Source organism: Delphinus delphis, chromosome 2 (assembly GCF_949987515.2).
Source record: "Delphinus delphis chromosome 2, mDelDel1.2, whole genome shotgun sequence".
Lineage (NCBI taxonomy): Eukaryota > Metazoa > Chordata > Mammalia > Artiodactyla > Delphinidae > Delphinus > Delphinus delphis.
In genome coordinates this window covers 48,960,216-48,979,974 of record NC_082684.1, presented here as the reverse complement: position 1 = coordinate 48,979,974, position 19,759 = coordinate 48,960,216, and the positions used below count along the sequence as shown (strand labels likewise).

The following is a 19,759-nucleotide window of genomic DNA, read 5'->3' as shown; positions in this document are numbered from 1 at the left end:
ATTTTCTTAAATTTACTGAGGCTTGATTTGTAACCCAAGATGTGATCTATCCTGGAGAATATTCCGTGCGCACTTGAGAAGAAAGTGTAATCTGCTGTTTTTGGATGGAATGTCCTATAAATATGAATTAAATCTATCTGGTCTATCATGTCATTTAAAGCTTGTGTTTCCTTATTTATTTTCATTTTGGATGATCTGTCCATTGGTGTAAGTGAGGTGTTAAAGTCCCCCACTATTACTGTGTTACTGTTGATTTCCTCTTTTATAGCTCTTAGCTGTTGCCTTATGTATTGAGGTGCTCCTATGTTGGGTGCATATATATTTATAATTGCTATATCTTCTTCTTTGATTGATCCCTTGATCATTATGTAGTGTCCTTCCTTGTCTCTTGTAACATTCTTTATTTTAAAGTCTATTTTATCTGATATGAGTATTTCTACTCCAGCTTTCTTTTGATTTCCATTTGCATGGAATATCTTTTTCCATCCCCTCACTTTCAGTCTGTATGTGTCGCTAGGTCTGAAGTGGGTCTCTTGTAGACAGCATATACATGAGTCTTGTTTTGTATCCATTCAGGAAGTCTGGTTCTTTTGGTTGGAACATTTAATCCATTCACGTTTAAGGCAATTATCAATATGTATGTTCCTATGACCATTTTCTTAATTGTTTTGGGTTTGTTTTTGTAGGTCCTTTTCTCCTCTTGTGTTTCCCTCTTAGCGAAGTTCCTTTAGCGTTTGTTGTAGAGCTGGTTTTGTGGTGCTGAATTCTCTTAGCTTTTGCTTGTCTGTAAAGCTTTTGATTTCTCCATTGAATCTGAATGAGATCCTTGCCAGGTAGAGTAATCTTGGTTGTACATTCTTTGCTTTCATCACTTTAAGTATATCATGCCACTCCCTTCTGGCTTGTAGAGTTTCTGCTGAGAAATCAGCTGTTAACCTTATGGGAGTTCCCTTGTATATTATTTGTCATTTTTCTCTTGCTGCTTTCAATAATTTTTCTTTGTCTTTAATTTTTGCCAGTTTGATTACTATGTGTGTTGACGTGTATCTCCTTGGGTTTATCCTGTATGGAACTCACTGCGCTTCCTGGACTTGGGTGGCTACTTCCCATGTTAGGGAAGTTTTCAATTATAATGTCTTCAAATATTTTCTCTGGTCCTTTCTCTCTCTCTTCTCCTTCTGGGACCCCTATAATGCGAATGTTGTTGCATTTAATGTTGTCCCAGAGGTCTCTTAGGCTGTCTTCATTTCTTTTCATTCTTTTTCTTGTTCTGTTCCGCAGCAGTGAATTCTACCATTCTGTCTTCCAGGTTACTTATCCTTTCTTCTGCCTCAGTAATTCTGCTATTGATTCCAGCTAGTGTAGTTTTCATTTCAGTTATTGTACTGTTCATCTCTGTTTGTTTGTTCTTTAATTCTTCTAGGTCTTTGTTAAACATTTCTTGCATCTTCTTGATCTTTGCCTCCATTCTTTTTCCGAGGTCCTGGGTCATCTTCACTATCACTATTCTGAATTCTTTTTCTGGAAGGTTGCCTATCTCCCCTTCATTTAGTTGTTTTTCTGGGGTTTTGTCTTGTTCCTTCATCTGGTACATAGCCCTCTGCCTTTTCATCTTGTCTATATTTCTGTGAATGTGGTTTTTGTTCCACAGGCTGCAGGATTGTAGTTCTTCTTGCTTCTGCTGTCTGCCCTCAGCCCTGCTAGTGTTGGAGGGTCTCCTGCAGAGGCAGGGTGTGGCTGTGTCTCACCGTGAGGACAAGTACACTGGCAGCAGAAGTTCTGGGAGGTACTCCTTGTCATGAGCCCTCCCAGAGTCCTGGAGATAGTCATTTTTAATGAATTGTGTATGTGTGTGTGTCTGCTTATCATATGTTGTACCATAAGTAAATATCAGGGTACTTCGCATTTTAATTTATATAGATTTATATAAAATTTTTCATTTAAATTTCTTTTTTTTTAATTAATTTATTTTTTTTGCTGAGTTGGGTCTTCGTTTGTGTGCGAGGGCTTTCTCTAGTTGTGGCAAGTGGGGGCCACTCTTCATTGTCGTGCGCAGGCCTCTCACTATTGCGGCCTCTCTTGTTGCAGAGCACAGGCTCCAGACGCGCAGGCTCAGTAATTGTGGCTCACGGGCCCAGCTGCTCCACGGCATGCAGGATCTTCCCAGACCAGGGCTCGAACCCGTGTCCCCTGCATTGGCAGGCAGACTCTCAAACACTGCACCACCAGGGAAGCCTAAATTTCTTTTAAAATAGGGTTTATTTCCATTTCGTACAGAGGAAAATCAATATACCAAAATTACCAACATCTATTTTTTTTTGGAGAGAGCCACCCATGATGCCCACGTCAGGACTCTGAATTCTAGGCCTGATGTGATCACTGGGTCATGGTCCCTCTCACTAAAAGCTCATCCAGAATGGTGCCTTGTGACACAAAGGATCTTCTGAGAGAAGATGAAGGACTCAGCCATGCCCATGACCTTTGTCTTCAGTAAGAAAATAGTCTTCCCTAAGTCCTATTACAATGTTCAGTTATAAACAGTGGTGCTTAGTACATAGAGGGTCTTAAATAATATGTATTGATAAATAGATGGAAGTAGTCCACAGTTCTTCCAAATATCTGGACTCTTTCATGTTTGCTTTTTAAAAATAAATCTCTTTATTTTAGACCTTAGTTTAAAAACATCTCGGCATTAAGACTTACATTTACCCTAGAATCAAGTTATATTGTTACGATCAGACAGTGTTAAGGAAAAGAAAATGCATTTTTAATTTTAAAAAAGGACTTACATTTATTCTTTTAAAACACTTTACATATGATCGCCCATGTATGCACCGATGTAGGCTATTTTATTTGATAATTTTTACTGTTGATTTTATTTCACCTGATAATTTTATTTGGGTCCCTAAAACTACATTATGAACTACCTTAATTATTTAAATTAGAAACAGATTACTTTTCTCCAGTGTACAAACCCAAATTAATTTCATTATTAACCCGAGTTTTAAATTGATTAATCTTGGAGTGTTTAAAAAACCAAGTGGGGTTTTTTCATCCTTAAGGAGATGGGCATATTGATTTGATGACTCTCTTGCTGTCACACCAGTTGTGCTATGAAGAGCAAGACATTTGCAAGAAAACTTTGGATAGATTTTATAAACCAGCCAGAAACCTGTGTGTCTGGGGTTTCTGGGGGAACAATCTGTGAGTCATTTTAAAAAACAAACACACTCATAATCACGGTGCATGGTGTTACCATGGTAATTAGGCCTGTGGAGTTGGGTTGCTTATGTTCCTGTAAAGGGAAGAGGCGGAGAGAAACTGAGAATTCAGAGCGTTGACTATCAGCTTCAATTTGACTATCACAAGAGAGTGTAGGGTTTCTTGAAAATGTACTGGCACAGTTGTCCTGAGAGGGAATTAAAGAAACTCTGGCATCCTCCCTTTGTTACTGAATATAAGTTAGCCGTTTTACTGTTGGGTGTTGTGATTCACAGGAGAGAAAAGGGCCATTTGGCATTCTCTCAGGAAGAAGGGGGGTAAATTTGTCCTTTATCTGCTATATAATTACATATAAGTCTCTCAGATCTACCCGGTAAGTGTCTGGTGTGAAGGTGCACAGGGCTTTAGTGAGTCTCTAAAAGGTGCCAAAATGCCACTGGCATAATATTATTACAGATTTAAACGCTCCTCAGTGCATTATTCTAATACAGTTAGAGACGGGTTTTAGTGAGGCCATTGTTTCAGATCTGATCCCCAAGTAGACCAGGTCTCTTTTCTCTATTTTATGGAGTAGATATGACTCCTTTATCTTGGATAGTCATCTTATAATATAGGTCCCTGGATCACAGAGGAGACCAAGGAGGTTATGTGAACTCTGCCAAATCTGTCATCACACCAGGGGAAAGTAAAATCAACATACGTGCTTCCCCCCCCCCATTTATTTATTTATTTTTTGGCTGCGTTGGGTCTTCGTTGCTGCACGTGGGCTTTCTCTAGTTGTGGTGAACAGGGGCTACTCTTCATTGCTGTGCTCAGGCCTCTCATTGCAGTGGCTTCTCTTGTGGTGGAGCATGGGCTCCAGGTGCGCAGGCTTCAGTAGTTGTGGCGCGCGGGCTCAGCAGTTGTGGCTCGCGGGCTCTAGAGCACAGGTTCAGTAGCATTCGGGCTACTGTGGCATAGTGGCATAGTGGCATAGTGGTGCACGGGCTTAGTTGCTCCACAGCATGTGAGATCTTCCTGGACCAGGGCTCAAACCTGTGTCCCCTGCATTGGCAGACAGATTCTTAACCGCTGCACCACCAGGGAAATCCCAACATACATGCTTTTTTGATGGACAGTCAACAAAGTGGGATTACTGAGGAGTGATTCATTATGATTCTGTATGGAGAACAATCAACACCCTTAAGTTAAAGGTATGAGTTAGTGCACCTACAAAACTGGTTTTTAAGAATGATTTAAGATTACTTTAAGAAGCCTAGGTATCCTCTTAAATGGATAATACATTGACTAGAGGTTTTCTTAGAGTATTCCTCATGCAGATTTTATTTCTACAACTTTTCCTTATTAAAACTATTTTTCGAAAGGCTTGAAATAAAGTGCCGTGGAGTTTGATTAAAGGGTCATGCAAATGCAGGGAGTTTGTGTGTGATTTTGCCCTGGCATATGGTGTAAAAACTATTTCTTAAAACTGTGGATTTCATTTTTCCTCTCATATGTGGGAAGAAGGCACATGTTACCCAAACTTCATTCTATGCTGTCTTAATCTTTTTAAGATTAGTAAACAATACTTAACTTAAACTTTTTCTGATGGTGAAAGTAATTCATGGTGATCATTGAAAATTTGGAAAATACTTAAAGTGTAAAAAAAAATTAAGACTGACCCCTTCCATTAATTAGGTTTTTGGTTGAACCACATAGAACAGAGACCTGATTTCACAGTGGCTTACAGAAGTGAGAAGTTATTTCTCTCTCACATAATAATCCAGAGGTGTGTGGTCCAGGGCTGGTAAGGTAACTCTCCTCCACAAGATCATCCAGGTATCCAGTCTCCTGGATACATCATTCCAAGCATATTTTCCTTGCTTTATGGTCTAAAGTGGCTTCCTACCATAAGGACCTCACTATAGCCAGTAGGAAGGGAGAAAGTTGGAAAGGGGACGGCATGACCCAGAAGTTGCACCCATCACTGCTGCAGCAATCCCCTTGAACTTTGTCACATGGCCACACACCTAGCAACAAGGGAGGCTGGGAAAAGCAGTTATTCTTGACATGTATGTGCCTAGCTTAGGTTCTATCACAAGCATGGAAGAAGGGGAAAGCAGATACTGGGGCATATCTAGCAATTTCTGGTACTTCCATTTTCTATACAAAAGGGATAATACACTGTTAACATTTTGACATACCTTCTTCCAATCTTTTTTCTAGAAAAATATGTATCAGAAAGATATGTATAATATTTACTAGAAAATATTGTATGTGATATATTAGAATATTAAAAATATGAAAATGTATTCAAAAATGCATGTATATAATATATAGATATTAGAAAATTAGCTGAGGTCATACTCTATATATAATGTTGTATTCTCTTTTCGCATAACTTTATTCCATGTGTATTCTTCCTCATCACTTAAATTTTTTGTATTTATTGTTTCCAAGTTCCATCGTGTGGAATTTTTCTGTTTTACTTAATGGGTTATGTTATTCATATTTAGGCTATTTCTAACACCTTGGTAATACTTCTTTGTCTATACTTTGCATTTTTTGGATCAAGTCAAGGAGTGACATCACCAAGACAATGGGTGAGAACATATTTGGAATCTTGATAAATATTGCCCAACTGCTTTCCAGAGAGATTGTGTTGATTTATGCTCTCCCAAGAACGTATGAGAGTGCTGGACTCAGAGCTCCCTTCGAGGCTTATTTTGCAAGTCCCACTAATCATTGTTATCCCTAGGGTTTATTCTCTGAAAATAGGTTGTTTTCTGCCCTTGGCTTGTTTTTGTTTCCTTTGCTGTCATTAATCATGAGATAATGGTTTTCTAATCATGTTGGCTCATTTAAAAACACATGGTCCCGTATAGTCATCTGGGAATATAATCAGTTGGGCTGAGATTTTAGCACACGTGCCAGTCTTAGGCAATGGGAGACCTCTAGAGACACTGCTGTTCATTTGGTCTCAGGACCCAACATGAATCTGATTTACACTCCCAGTCATAATGCTCTAGATGCTGAGTAACTCTTAGTTCCGAGACACAGCAAAATATGAATGGTAAAGCATTCCCTGAGGCTTAGGCAGTTCCCTTTGAGCTGGCTGCTGGATATCTTTTCAGAAGTAAAGACAGGAACTTTCTTAGATAGGAACCACACTCACACAAGGCGGAATTAGGCCGACTCTGCCCAGCATCCCAGAGATCATGAGTGGCTAAGGGTATAGGTGTTTCTACTTCTAAACAGCCTTCAGCTTTGGATGCTAACGACGTTTTTTAACCATTAACTTGTCCAACCTACCCTCTTAAAGGGTTAGATATACACGAATGGAGCCCCACCCCTGTCCCTAACACCTGGAGAAAGAGTGTATCTGGGACTTCGGTCCTGCTGGGAGCTAATCAAGTTAGGTCAGGAGGAAAGCTTGTTCTTATTCATCTCAGCGGTACACAGCCTCTGTCACCAAGAACTGTGCTTGCCCTAGGTTCCCAAGCCGACTTGGTATTTTCATGTTTTCTTTCAGGTTAGGGAAGTTCACAAAGAAAGGGACTCCTATTTTCACAAATCTGTTTCTTCAAAGAAAAAGAGTTAACAAAATGTTTGTTTATTGGCTCAGAAAGGTAGACCTGTGAGCCCCTCTGCCCCTTGAGCTATTCAGCCATCACCACCAAACCCTATTTACAGAAACATTTATTTGCTTGTTCAGCGTTTGTGTATCATGTTATTTCCCTTTTTTTTTAAAAAAAAAAAAAACCAATACATTCTCCACTCTGCTTTCTCAACAGCCAGATCTGCCAGTGAGCTTCAGGCTTTGGGAACTGAAGAGGTAAGAATTCTGAAATATTTTCTTCTAGGATCTTAAATCTAATCAGAACTTCAAGAGTTAAAGAAAAATCTTAAGCCCAGAGATGAAAGCATTTAACATGTGATGTTGATCAAAAAGAAACATTCATAGTCTTTAGCAATGTTGACATGACTTTAGGATTTAAAGGGGAAAAAAATGGCTCTCCTTAATGATAGTTAAAAATCAGATTTCTCGGGGCTTCCCTGGTGGCGCAGTGGTTGAGAGTCCACCTGCCGATGCAGGGGACACAGGTTCGTGCCCCGGTCCAGGAAGATCCCACATGCTGCGGAGCGGCTGGGCCCGTGAGCCATGGCCGCTGAGCCTGCGCGTCCGGAGCCTGTGCTCCGCAATGGGAGAGGCCACAACAGTGAGAGGCCCGCATAACGCAAACAAAACAAAACAAAACAATCAGATTTCACCCATTTTCTTCTAAAAACCTGAGTTTGGAAGCCTTTGAGGTCACTGCCTTAACAAATTGTGTCTCTGTGGAACCGAACATGATTAATTGGTGGCAGCCATTGAGGATAGTGAAAGACAGATGTCAGAGTAGATTAGCCCAGAGAAGTGTAAACCCTGTTCTTAACAGATTGGTTGTAGACATTATAAGGGCTTTTTCAGCAGCAACAACAGTCACAATAAAAGGTCAATTTGATACTGGTGGGGTTTCTTCTTGAAGAAACTGACTTGGCTTTTGAAACTGAGTAAAGCCATTTGAATCTAGCTGTAGACTTGAAAGGTCACCATATTGCTGAGATAGGTGATAATGTGTTTTCTCTCCCCAACCGAGATGCAGTTTCCTTTAGTCCTGACATGGACTTCCCCCCATTTTATTTAATTTAATTTTATTTATTTATTTATAAATTTATTTATTTTTTGGCTGCGTTGGGTCTTCGTTGCTGCGCATGAGCTTTCTCTAGTTGCGGCGAGTGGGAGCTACTCTTCGTTGTGGTGCATGGGCTTCTCATTGCGGTGGCTTCTCTTGTTGTGGAGCACAGGCTCTAGGCACGTGGGCTTCAGTAGTTGTGGCATGAGGGCTCAGTAGTTGTGGCTCGTGGGTTCTAGAGCGCAGGCTCAGTGATTGTGGCGCATGGGCTTAGTTGCTCCACGGTGTGTGGGATCTTCCCAGACCAGGGCTCGAACCCATGTCCCCTGCATTGGCAGGTGGATTCTTAACCACTGCACCACCAGGGAAGTCCTCCCCCCCCTTTTAAAATTAACTTCATTCTGATAAATTTCAAGCATATACCAAATAGAGAGGATAATATAATGAACTTCTATATCCCTATCACTCAGTTTTAACAATTATAACTCATGACCAGTATTGTTTCATCTATACCTCCACCCCTTCTCTTCTTTTCCCATTGGAGCATTGGATTATATGATGATGGCTTGAATTTGGCTGTTAGATTTTTAATTGTTTATACAACTATTTAGTGGCTACAGCAAAATGCAAATAAAAAATAAAACCTGCTTTTAACCTAACTTACTTTGCTGAAGCTAGCCATTTATCCATGTACTCATTCAGCCGATATTTAGTATTTACTAGTATCAAAACCTTCTTAAGAGAAAAAATAGAGAAAAGCTAATGGAAGGGAGACCAGTAGACTTCTTGGATTTGCAAATGATGGGCTGGATATGGGAGAACTGATGAAATTGCTGATTGAAGATGAAGGAGAGGAGGACATTTAGAAAAACTCCCCAATTTGTCTTTTGGGAAATTCAGTGAGTGATGATAACTGGGCTACAGATACAGGAAGAGAGGAACAGATTCAAATCTGTGGAGTGGCCACATCCAGACGGATATGTCCAATAGACTGCTCATGGATGGTACAGAGCAGTGATTCTCAGTCCTGGGTGCATGTCAGAATCTCCAGGGAAGTGTTTGAAAGCACTGATATGTAAACCCTACCCAGACCACTTGAGTCAGAATCCCTTGGGGAGGGGTCTGACCATCTGTAGTTTATAAGATCTCCCCAGGTGATTACAATGTGTAGTCACGACTGAGAATCTCTGGTCTAGAGCTTATTAGAAGGAAGGCCTGTGTGTATGTATGCTTTTAATGCCATGTATAGCTTTTGCAACCCCATAATGAGGTTCTTTTGGCGTTAAGTACTTAATATCTTCAGGTGAGGGCTAAGCCATCCCTATACTCTACCAAATATTATTAATAATGAAGGCTTTTAAAATAAGTTTTTCATGTTCTCTGTCTGATGTTGGTGTTGATTTCTTTCATACTAATCACTGTATTTAAATGTTTCAAATCAATCCAAGCAGAGTTTCTCGGTGCGGGTTGCTGACACGTTGAATGGGGCAATTCTTCCTCGTATTCTCTGGTATCCCTGTCCTTGGCTCACAAAAGGCCAGTGGCATCTTCCAGCCATTGGGGTATCCAGAGTGCCCTAAGGAGACATTGAGAACTACTGTGTCGTTACACACCTTTAAAGAGGTTGTTTGTCATGTTACTCTTACCTACAAGCATTTTTGCTTCATGCAAAATTACTGGTTTCAGTTATGCAAAGTAGTTCCTTATGTAAGTGGTCTCTGTGCTAACAAACTAAAGAAAGAAACTAAACAAAATAGACATGTAAAAGGAAATATTGTTTTGCACTGTTGGAGGGATTTTGAGCATATTTGTTCTAGTACCAAATCTATTTTTTATGTCTGTACAGAGAAGCAAATTAAACACTAGGCAAGAAATGGTCAAATATTGAGATTTAAAGCAAAATACTACTAAGGCATTATGCAAATTGAACAGCAGTGATGAAGGATGTATTCCTCTCTTGTTTGCTGCTGTAACAAATTGTAACAAACTTGGTGGATTAAAACAAATCCACCAAATACAAATATGTTATCTTACAGTTCTGCAAGTTAGATTCTGTAGAGATCTCACTGGTCTAAAGGCAAAGTACTGACAGAGCTGTGTTCCTTTCTGGAGGCTCTAGGGAAGAATTCTAGAGTCCCCTTTCCTCCATTTTCAAAGCCAACAGCCTTCCATCTCCGTATGTCTTTCCACCATATTCATTCCTCTGAACTGAGCCAGGAAATGTTCTTTGACTTTAAGGACCCATGTGATAAGATTTGGCACACCTAGATAATACAAGATACTCTCCCCATCCCAAGGTCCTTAATTGAATCATATCTTCAAAGTCCCTTTTTCCACATAAGTTTATATATTCACAGGTTCCAGGGATTAGGGCATGGACCTATTTGGGGGCTATTATTCTGCCTACTACAAAGTAAAAGAGATTAATTGTTCAGAAAGGTAGAAATGCCTCAGGTAGCAGAGATAGGATTATCTTACATTTCATTGTATAGAGTTGAGAAGGTTTAGGGTTCCAAGTTGATGAAGCAAGTTCTTGTCTTGACTCTGCAAAACCTGTTTGTAAATACAGGCACTGAAGGCTTTTAGTTTTCTTGGAGTATTTGGCATTGGATCAAGTGGACAGGTTGAAGTCCAATGGCTCCTTCCTTGGCCAGACTTTCTGGTACTATGGGTGTGGCCTCTGGAGAGCGTGCTGCCTTTGGCATTTCTCCAACTCTGGAGAGTTTGCCTACAGTGTGCAGGTTCCAAGGTCTTTGAATGGCACCAAAGAAATGTGAGATTTTTATTTTATGCTGTTATGTCTGCCTGTCACATTGTGCTTTATTTATTAGGCTCTAACATGTGGAAGTTGGAGGAAAAAATAACATAATATTTTAGAACCTTACTGTAGTGGTATTTATTATAGCTAATTTCTAAGTATGGTTTAATTTCCACCATACATTAGGTAAGTCATCCCCACAAAGTAAGAAACCATTGCTCACCTAGTGAATGAAATGGATCACTGGGTTATTTTTTAAAAACCATCTCCAGGGTAGAATATAGCCAGAATTTTTAAAAATTTTATTTATATTTTATTTATTTATTTTTGGCTGCATTAGGTCTTCGTTGCTGCCCGCGGGCTTTCTCTAGTTGCGGTGAGCAGGGGGTACTCTGCGTTGCGGTGCATGGGCTTCTCATTGCGGTGGCTTCACTTGTGGTGGAGCATGGGCTTTAGGTGCACGGGCTTCAGTAGTTGTGGCACACAGGCTCAGTAGTTGTGGCTCGTGGGCTCTAGAACGCAGGCTCAGTAGTTGTGGCGCATGGGCTTAGTTGTTCCGTGGCATGTGGGATCTTCCCAGACCAGGGCTTGAACCCGTGTCCCCTGCATTGGCAGGCGGATTCTCAACCACGGTGCCACCAGGGAGGTCCCTAGCCAGAGATTTTTGATGGAGATTTTAAATGTTGCAGCTATTTTTGTAGCGAGTCCCCTTTTTATCCACTTCAAGACAGGTCAGCAATACAGATCTGAAGGCCAAACTTAGGGCTAGCTGTAGAGTAACGAACCATCCTGATTTGTCCAAGACTGGGAGGTTACCTGGGACTTGGGAGCTTCAGTGCTAAAACTCCTAGAGTTCTGGGTAATTTGGGACAGTTGGGCGCCTAGCTGTCTAAAAACAGCTCTAGTGGAGAGTGACTGTCATGCCGATGAATTGTGAAAATAGAAAATCTGATTGAATGAAATAATGACAGTAACCTCAAGGGTTTGGGCTGAGGGTGAGGGTGAATCTAACTCTGGAAAAATCTGTATCCACATATACATGTTTGCCCGAAACCAACTCAGAAGAACCAGCAACATTTATAAAATGTTATTAGATTTCATGGCCCACTCTTTTAATTCCCCAGTGTTACTGGCTTCTCTGATGATCACAGCTTTGATAGCTTTCTTATTGAGGTGACCACAGAACCTCATTGGATCTTTTTCAGCATGTCAGCATGTATGGAAATTACAAGTTTGCCAAAGCAGCATGGTGCTCTCTTCGTTTGAATCCTGCCTTTTGTATAACAAAATTGAACTTTTTCCCTCTAAGAGACAGCACAGAATGTTCAAGAATAGATAAGTACTAGGAATACTATCTTGATGCCCAAGGGGAGGGGATTGGAGAGGATCATGTCTTGGAGTCTTATCCAGCTCTAAGACATCGGTGCTCTCTGACTCCCAGTGGTAGAGCATGAGCTACTTACCCTGATGTAAGTAATTGGCTGCATCTGGGTGAAGATTCTTACTCAGCCCTTCCTCCATGCTTCCATAACGCTCTGCCCTGCCCTCACCCACAGCAAAGCCAGACCAGGAAAACAGGAATACAGAAGGAGCCTCATTTCTTACATTTCTGTGACCTTCATTTGGAGATTTTTATTCTCTAAGCCACTGGGACAAAGAGTTTGTAAGTGTACTTGGAAGGGCAGTACATTATCTTCCCTAGAACAGGCTTTGACTTTGAGGAGCTGGCAATATATATTTTTTTTAATGTGTGTTTTCTGTCTTCTAAAATGTTCTAGTTGGTAGGTACAAGGAATTCTCTTTCAATTGTTTTTTTTTTTTCTTCCAAAAAAAAGATTGAACACTATCAGTCTTGGAGCTAAGATCTGGGTTTCTGATGAGGATAGATTGTGAGTTATTCTGATATTCTTGTCAATCCCTTTTTGGGGTTCCTTCCTTCTAAGACTCTCAATCCTGCCTGGTTTCATTTTGTTAAGACTAGCCTGCTTTCAGCTTTGAGCCTCAGCTGTTTTGTTTTTTTTTGTGAATCAAACAAGCTCCAGAAGAAATGAAAGGAGATGAAATCCTTATGCTGTTGTTTAAACTCAGCTTCTTTTATTCCTTTCCAAAGAGAAATTACAGAGTAAATGTAAATAGGAGATCCAAATGATCCAAGCTACTCTGGTGCAGGGTTTCTTTGGGAGTAATAGAAATGTCTTGGAACTAAATAGGGATGATGGCTACGTGACATCGTAAATGTATGAAATGGCTGTTGAATTGTACACTTTAAAGTGGTTAATGATTAATTTCATGTTTTGTGAATTTTACCTCAAAAAGAAATGTTGAACTTCAAGAGGAAGAAAAAAAAAGACTGTTTCTCCCTATCTTCAAATTCTGGAGGAAGTCTCATCCATTTTAATACACTCATGTTTTTAAATTTCTAGACCAAAATTGTTGTTCATCCTGTCCCATTACTGGGAGAAGATATTTGGACTTAAAAGTGTCTGTCAGGCAGAACCGATCAGGAAATTCATAGAGTTAAGACACTAGTTGTTAGTATTAAGATGCATGGTTTTTGTTACTGGATTATAAACTGGCCTATAATTTGCAAAGCTGATTGCAATAAAAAAATTTTTTTAAAGTTTAACAATTTAAAACACTGGACTTTTTTCCACCTCTCACGGGATAGAAGTTATATCAACTAGGTTAGAAAGTTTTTTAATATCCTATAGTAGCGGACTGCGATTGGGTATGACAAAACAGGAAGAGTCCAGATGTGGTAACTTTAATGAAATGTGAGCATGGTAAAAAATTCCGTATATAGAAATGTCTTTTATTAAAATATCTCCTTGGACATTCCCAAGGGCTACCACCTGATCAAAGTCTGACGGGCACTTATTTTAAGGGATGACTGCCTAGGGTTTCACACATAATCATTGGTTTAATGGTGAAACTTTAAGGTTTTTAATTACTTCTAGATTTAGAGACAACTTTTTTGGCCTTTTGCAGAGATGTAACTAGGCAACCAGTATAGCACTTAACTGGTGCACAGCATCCAAACTTCATAGCCATTGCATCATTTTTTAAATGCTGTTTAAATCTGTCTTTTAGCTTTGGCATATGCTGCCATGTAACCTTTAATTTCTTAGAAAATATCGTGCAAACCCCCAGCTGTAAGATAGTATGGTTCCTAGAACCCCAGCATGCTCTGTGTGATGTTAATCAGTGTGCTTACAAGAACAGTGGTAATAGAGTCGAGAGGTAGCCCAATGTACCGTGTTTTATGATTGGGCGTTAAGAAGGTAGGTTTCAGTTTTGGTGTGTGAAGGTGTAAGAGTTTAAAACCATATCCTCAGCAGGTGGTAATGAGCATTTCTCACAATGTGATTCATGGAAAATGTACATTCACAGAGATGAGAGGTGGCCTTTATTCTAGTCAAGTTGATTTTACTTTGCTGGATAGGTGGTAACTAGAAATGCCTACTTTGATTAATAAGCCAGAATGTATTGAAAGCTTTTTAAGTGTCAGACACTATTTTAGGTATATACCATATTCCTTTTCTGTGATAACTAAGCTTTTAATTTTTTAATTAGTTTTTTTAATTATGAAAGGAATGTATATGTGAGATTTTTAAAAATTCAAGTAGTAGACACAGGAATAAATGAAAAAGAGAAGTTTCTTTCCAAACATCAACTCCTAGCCCACTCCCTAGAGATAACCACTGTTAATAGTATCGTGTGTGCCCTCCAGAAATTTTCCATCTCCTGGTTAATCTGTATTGAAATGTGAGTATGAAGAGTGCCATTAAACCGTCTGTTCATAAATTTCTCTTCTGGACCAAATCTCTTCATTTTGAGACACCATTTGATGCTTTTTTCTGAAATGTGCTTTTTTAAAACTGAAAGAGTAAAAATGTCAGAACCAAAATGATGCCAACAGAGGGCTGGTGGTAGGGAGGGTGACAACTGAAGACTGTTACTGTGAATTCTAGCCTCTGTAAGATTTACATACAGAATGTAAGTAATAAACCTTAAGGTAGTTCTTCATCATTTTCAAAGTCATCTGGAGTACGTTACCTCCCTTCATCCTTTTGATGACCCTGTGACACAGAAGTTGTTTATTTTACAAAGGAGGAAGCTGTGGTTCCCAGAGGTTAGGTAACTTGCCCATGAACACAGCTGACGAGTGACAGGATTGGGACGAGAATCGAGGCTTTTCCAAGTTTTAGCCTTGAACCAGACCACACTGGCAACCATGAGGAAGAGAGGGGCTCGGTGACACCATTGTGGTCCCTGTAGTGGGAGGCTGGAAGTGAAGGGGAGGCTTGCAGTCTGAAGATCCAGTTAGAAGTTGTTCTGACTCTGCTCCTTGGACAAGTTGTTTAATGCAGTCCGTATGCCCTCCTCACAGTTTCCTCACTGGCTATGTCTATTCCTGTTCTGTTTGTTTGGGTGGTACTGGCCAGAGGGTTGGGGACTTGACCCAAGCTGGGGATGCCATAGTATTTCATCACCATGCTACAGGAGTTGGTCTGAAGGGTGGGCATGCAACCCAGCAAGGGACAATAGATTCTTTCTCTGGAATTTTCCAACTCAAGTTGAGGGAGGAGAGGTCCTATCCTTTCTAGTCTCAAGGGAGTAAGAATCATGTAAGGCCATGTTTCAGTCTGTTGAGAGAGTAAAGTCTGACTCACAAAGGGGGAGCAAAAGAGAGAGAGAGACAGAGTGATAAAGAGAAGGAAAGAGATAGCCCAGTGAGAATTGGAGTCCATCAATCCAGTTGATGTGAGCCAATATATTCCCATTTTTTACCTAACCTAAGTCAAGTTGCTACTAAAGGAATCCTGTGTGATATCTTCGGGCCTTAGTTTCCTCATCTGTAAAATGGGGGTTTTAATATTTTCCCTGAAGTACTGTATATCTGAACTACTGTAAAGATGAGTTGAGATAATGAATAGGAAAGTACTTTGTACATTGTAAAACACTGTACAAATGCAAGATGGTATTATTCATTAATATGTTGCATTGAACTAGGAAAAGTTGAAAGAATGAAATTACCACTCATTTGGAAAATAGGAAGTGAGAGCTTTGCAAGAGCCATCTGGTATTGTGCCGAAGTCAATGGAAGCTGCCAGATTTTCTTTGGGGATCCCCTTTCATACACTCTTAAGTTCTAATAGAGACCCATCATAAATACAGGGATAGATCTTACCTCACTGGCTCAGGTTAATTCAATGAGTTTCCTTTTTCTATCTCCCGTCCTAATCTATGGTAAACATACACACAATAACAGAAACCAAACAAAAATAAACACATCATATTAATATTTCAACATTTTAGCTTTTTCACTTAAAAGAACTTTACGGATTTATAAATGACATTTTGGCATCATCAAAGAAAATCAACCTTAAAGTGGCTATTCTATTTTTAGTACTTCATTTGGGAATGATACAGTTGAGGCGATTCTTGGGATGGGAGGTTAGCTATTTTGTGCTTAGATAGGATCAAAATCCATCTTTTACCTTCAGGGACTTACATCTTTGATATATAAACTATAAGTAATCAAAATCTACTTGAAATTACATCTTATGCATGACACAGGAAGCATCACTTCACTTCTACAGCATTTTTCACTATATATGATAATATCTCTCAGTGAGAGAAAACAGATGGCACAGAACAAATTTGTTCTCTTTCTTAGATTTGCCATTTAGGCAGTTTTTATTGTAGCAAACATATCTTTCTTTAAATTTGATCATTCAAGCCAAAAAAAAAAGTGGTTTAAAGTCTCAATCTAAGTAGAATAGCATGTGCAAAAAGGTCAAAGTCACCATGGAAACATGGTCTGTAAGCATAAAGAAGCATGATATAGCAACCTGAATGTCTTACATGTCTCACATTTTAAAATCTGAGAAATATATCCACCACTTTCACTGTTCTTGCAAATCTAAACCTTTGCCTTACAAAATCACCAAGGCAGGAAGGTTGAATCAGTGCTGTTTGACCACCCCACTCCACACCTCACCTAGCCATTGTTTATCTTTGTCTGGGCTTGATATCAACCCCATGAATGTCAGTGTTTTCATATAAATTGAGGACTTGCAATAAGTTCATTTTCTGAATAAGCATGCTCTTAACCCTCAGAAAATGTCAACTGTACTGAAAACAGTTGGCATCCTCAAATCAATTAATTTTAGGAGAGCTTAATAAAGAGAATATTTACAAGGACATGAGCAGAGTATAGGGAAACTGCAAGGGAGAGTGTACCTTTTCAGGGCTCCTTTACTACCCGTAGACTGGAAAGGATGAGGGCTGGGAGAAGAGAATCCTGCTGAGTGGAGCTGTGACCTCCAGGAAAGGGCTGTAGCCAGCTTATAATGACCCTGCAGGCAGGGATGCCAGGAAACAAATACCCTGAAATGCTTCTCCTCTTTCCTTCTATCTGCTTATGCTCCCCATTGACCAAACCTAACTGGAAGACAAGGAAGCCTGCCTCTGAGTCTGTAGTTCAGTCTCCTAGGGTGTAGAGCCGGGTAGAACAGGATGGAGAATGGGTTTGGAGGGGCAAATGAAAGGTATCCAGCACAGTTAACCTTCATTGTGAAAGTCTTGCATGAAAGAAATAGTACCCCTTTCTCTCCCAAATCTAGCTGTCTTATCAAAAAGAAAAAAATTGTTTTAACCAACTTTCACTTTTTCATTAATTGTATTTAATCAAGTTCATGGTCCATATTATTCAAATGGACCCAAATGCGATTGGTAGCATTTGGAGAACATTCCCTTGTTTGTGTGATGAAGCACGATCTGGAGGAGGTACAGAGGTGACGAAACCACCCTCGTGCTTGTCCTGCTCAGACTTGGATGGCAACCTAGACTTGAAGTTCAAGTTTAGGGGAAGGGGTGGTAAAAAGTAATTAGATACCTCAGAGCAACTCTGAATAGTCCACATTTGTGGGCCTCCCGTAATCAAAGGAATGACTATTGTCCCAGAGAAGTACAATGTCCACTTCTGGTGGGTTGAGTAGCCAGTTTTTGGTTTTGTCCAGCTTGCTTTTAATCTCAGACAAATTATTTTCACTCCTTTGACCTAGGCACCGGGATTACTTGCCTTGATCTAATCCAGATTAACTACTTTGATCCACTGAGAATGAATCAATCAATTGAATCAGATAAATCCCCATAATTAGAGAGGCATTTGTGGCAACATAAAATGATAGGCAAAAGAAAACAAACTTGGAATACCACGCTAAAGCATAAACTTCTGTGGACCAGAAAATTCCCTGACTTGGGAAATGCTGGGACCCAAGGATTCCAGAAGAGTTGGGTCTATAACAGAAGCAGTGAGAGGCAGTGTGGTGTAGTGAAAAGGGCATGGCCTTTGAGATCTCAGCCTGGTACTGACTGTGACCATCTTGGCAAATTTCTGTGCTTTCTCAATCTCAAATTTCCTTGTGTGTAAAAAGAGAGTCATTTAACTTGTTACAAAATTAATTGAAACCATATATGCAAAATAAAGGCAGTGTTTTCCACATATTCAAACACTTTTTGGGGGGAGGTATACTTACTTTTTAAAAAACAGTGTTTCTTTACAGCTCTATTGAGATATAATTGACATAAAATATAATGGACATACAATAAATGATATGTATATGAAGCTGATGAATATTGGCTGCATACATCCGTGACAGCATAGCCACAATCAAAATAATGAACAAACCCATCCAAAGGTTTCCTCATGCCCAGTAACAGTCTCTTCTTCCCCTTTCCCATCTTCAGACAACCACTGATCTGCTCTCTGTCAGTCTAGAAGAGTTTGCATTTTCTAGGGGTTTATGTAAATGCAGTTATATATTATGTATTCACTTTTGTCTGGCTTCTTTTGCTCAGCAGAATTACACGGAGATGCCTCCATGGTGTATGTATCAATATGTTATTCCTTTTATTACCGAGTAGTATTCTAGACTATTGGTATGCCACAATTTGTTTATCTGCTCACCTATTGAAGGATATTACTCAATTATGTTTTAATTCTGTTTCCCTTCTTCTTCCCTCACTAATAGTATAAGAAAAAAAATTTCTTATCCGTGTTACCACAGCTGATATTTCTAGTAACAATCTCTAGGAATAGCGTGGTTTACAAGAATGGGGTATAAATGCAGGTATCACAGTAACTGTCTCTTAGTCTGGGGCTTAGGTTGAGTTTCTGAGCTGAGGGCCATTTCCTTCTGCTTTCTAGACTTTCTTTTGTTCTTTATCATTAATGATCAAGCCAAATGCCCATCGACTGACGAATGGATAAAATTATGGTATATCTATACAATGGAATATTATTTGCCATAAAAAGGAAGTACTGATTCAATATTACAATGTGGATGAACCTTGAAAACATTATCCTAAGTGAAAGAAACCAGGCACAACAGGCTATGTGATATATGGTTCCATTTATTGAAATGTCCAGAACAGGAAAATCCATAGAAATAAGGAGTAGATTTATGGTTGCAGGAGCTGGGTGGAGTGGGGAGGGGAAAATGGGGAGTGACTGCTAAAAACTATGGATTTTCTTTTTGGGGTGATGAAAATGCTCTGGAATTCAATAATGGTGATGGACGCACAATTTTTTTTTTTTTTTTTTTTTGCGGTACGCGGGCCTCTCACTGTTGTGGCCTCTCCCATTGCGGAGCACAGGCTCCGGACGCGCAGGCCCAGAGGCCATGGGTCATGGGCCCAGCCACTCCGCGGCATGTGGGATCCTCCCGGACCGGGGCACGAACCCGTGTCCCCTGCATCAGCAGGCGGACTCTCAACCACTGTGCCACCAGGGAAGCCCCTGGATGCACAATTTTGAATTTTCTAAAAGTCACTGAATTGTGTATACTTTAAAAGGGTAAAATTTTATGTGCATTATATTTCAATAAAGCCCATATTTAAAAAAGCAATCTGTGCACCTTTGCTTAGGGAAAAGCATTCAAGGACAGCAATTAATTTAATTTCCCATTTTTCATTTGCTAAAGAGAAAACTTAGAGCCTCGTTGATTATGCTGCACCTGCATTTCCAGGTCATGAGCACAAAATGGAACTTTCTAGCATGAGGAAGTAAACATGTCGCATCTGTAAATAACTCATATTTGGGGAGGTAGTTTGGCAT

The 19,759-nt window shown here is 39.8% G+C and overlaps 1 protein-coding gene across 1 annotated transcript in view; it reads left to right on the top strand.

Annotated features, from left to right (window-relative positions):
- GNG2 (G protein subunit gamma 2) overlaps positions 1-19,759 on the top strand; it is a 136,360-nt gene that overhangs the window by 13,728 nt on the left and 102,873 nt on the right. The window contains exon 2 of the mRNA XM_060004562.1: positions 6,996-7,036. The gene's annotated coding sequence lies outside the window, so the exon portion shown is untranslated. The remainder of the gene's footprint in view (positions 1-6,995; positions 7,037-19,759) is intronic.